At 54.9% G+C, this 2,500-nt stretch overlaps 1 long non-coding RNA gene across 1 annotated transcript in view; it reads right to left on the bottom strand.

Moving 5' to 3' along the window:
* The window catches only part of LOC125317423, a 4,557-nt gene that overhangs the window by 1,794 nt on the left and 263 nt on the right, over positions 1-2,500 (bottom strand). The window contains exon 2 of the long non-coding RNA XR_007200076.1: positions 570-849. This is a non-coding gene — a long non-coding RNA (uncharacterized LOC125317423). The remainder of the gene's footprint in view (positions 1-569; positions 850-2,500) is intronic.

Below are 2,500 nucleotides of genomic sequence, written 5' to 3'. Positions count from 1 at the left end.
GGTGGGATACGTGTCATACCTCCTTTCCCCCAAATTCCCAAAAATTTCACTTCGTGTGAAGGGTTTTGGGTTTTTTCTGAGGGAATTTGCAAATCAAGGCTTTCTAAGTGGGAGGTTATTTTCTGTTGGGTATCTCTCACTTCTTCTATTTCATCTCCTCCCACAAGGATATCATCAATGTGTTGATGAACAGCTAGATTGTCCGCTTTGGGTACTTTTTCGAACTCTTGGGCTAAAGCGTGATGAGCCAGGGTAGGAGAATGTTTGTACCCTTGGGGAAGCCTAGTGAAAGTGTGTTGCTGTCCTTCCCATGCGAAAGCAAAACGGTCCATATCTTCTGGCTGTAAAGGTGTCATAAAAAACATGTCTTTGACATCTATAGGTGGCATGATTGAATGAGCCTTTTCTTGAATCAATGTTATTAATTCTGCTAGATTGGGGACTGCTGCTGTAAGAGGGTCTGTGTTAGCATTTAGCCTCCGAAAATCTATTGTCAGCCTCCACTTCCCATTAGGATTTCGCACTGACCACACCGGAGAATTGAAAGGAGAATGGGTATTAAGTATTACTCCCTGTTGTCGTAGCTCTGCCTTTTCTTCTGGAGGATCTTGTCTGGCAGCTCTCTGAGCCTCTTCACCTTTGGCAGCGCCGCAGCATCCTTGGAGTCATGGACTGGCAACTGGCAGCTCCAGGACACTTGTTGCTCCTATGATGCTTTTCTCTGGGATAATCTTCTTGGACACGGCCTGGCTCCAATTTTTACTCCTAGGCCTTTTGTGGCAATCTGCATCCTCAGCCACAAGCAGGTTCTGCAGATCGACGTGGCTCTGGGGAAGCAGGGACTCCTGTCTGTTGGCAAAGAAAACAAAGACAACTTGTAAGAAGAGAACCTGGAGCTTCTAGTTAGAAGAGAAAGAACTATTCAATCAAGGCAGGGCCGATGGAGGAAACTGTCTTAAATGGAACAAGCAGCAGAAGCACAGTAGTTTTGCAGAAGAAATTCTACTTCCAGCACTTGGCTTAGCGAAAAAGCCTGATGTTGCTATGAGAGACATGAGTTCATGTCTAGTATTGGGTAGCAGACATCTGAACATTTAGACTCTTGGCTTTCCAGGCTCACGCTCTTCAAACCTGAGAGTGAAACTATTCTAAAAGTTAGAGATGCTTGGATCCTGTGGGTCCCCTCAAGGTATTCCCCACCCCGTACCGCCCGCGGGTCCCCTCAGGGCAGCCCCCGCCACCTCATGGCACCCCTTCCCGCCTTTGCGGGTCCCCTCAGGGTACCCCCCACCCTTTGCCGCCCGCGGGTCCCCTCAGGGCAGCCCCCGCCGCCTCACGGCACCCCTTCCCACCATTGCGGCTCCCCTCAGGGTACCCCCCACCCCTTGCCGCCCGCGGGTCCCCTCAGGGTACCCCCCACCGCCTCACGGCACCCCTTCCCGCCATTGCGGCTCCCCTCAGGGTACCCCCACCCCTTCCCGCCTCACGGCCCCCCTTCCCGCCGTTGCGGCTCCCCTCAGGGTGCCCTCCCCCGCAAGCCCCCCCTTCCCGCCATTTATGCGCCACCCCACAGCACCCCTCAGGCCACCATTTTAGCCCATCCAGCCGCAGCAGGCAGACCCCCCAGCACCAGCAGAACACCGCAGCCCCCATGGAAGGACAACACCCACACAAAAAAGGTTAGAAAAACACACAGAGGGTGGCAGCCAAGGAGGGACACTGCAGGGGGACACAAGGCCAAAAGCCCAGGGGGACATTCCAGGGGGACATAATAAAGGCCAAGAGCCCGGGGGGAGTCCAGGGAATAAAGAGAAAGGGCTCTAAAATCACACACTACACAACAAACACAAGCCCTGTTCCCTAAACCTAACCTTAACCAGGATCCCAAACAACACCCCTTTCTCCCCAAAAGCAGCCAGAGGCAGCAGCCCTCCCCACAGCCGGAGGCAATCACCCTGAATGCTGAGCCAATGTCAGAACCCTCCCCACAGCTGGAGGTAATAATCCCAAATGCTGAGCCAATGCCAGCACCCGCCCCACCTAACCCTAACCCCAAACCCTAACCCCTAGCCCCCTAGCCCCCTAGCCCTGACCCTGACCATGATCCCTAACCCCCAACCCTAACCCCAACCCCCTAACCCTAGCCCTAGCCCTAGCCCTGACCCTAACCCTATAGCCCCAATACCAATACAACGCCAGGACCACGCCAGGAGCCCGCCACACAAGGGACAACGCACGCAGGCCAGAGACCAGCAGGTAAGGTTCAAGGGCCAAGTGGGACAGTACTACATAGGGTGGAGGGGGCAGAGGGACAGAGGCAGGGAACACAGAGGCACAGGGCCAGGGGCCAGTGCCACGTTAGGTGCCACACACCAGCATCAGGAGTAGAAGCCAGGTAGCAGGGGCCAGATGACCACAGTAGGGGTCAGGGGTCAGCAGTAGGTGCCAGGTATCAGGGGCCAGGTGACACAGGTAGGGATCAGTGCTAGGCATCAGGTGA

The sequence above is a fragment of the Corvus hawaiiensis genome, chromosome 26 (assembly GCF_020740725.1).
Source record: "Corvus hawaiiensis isolate bCorHaw1 chromosome 26, bCorHaw1.pri.cur, whole genome shotgun sequence".
Lineage (NCBI taxonomy): Eukaryota > Metazoa > Chordata > Aves > Passeriformes > Corvidae > Corvus > Corvus hawaiiensis.
Note: the sequence above shows the minus strand (reverse complement) of the source record. Positions and strands in the feature narration are given on the sequence as shown.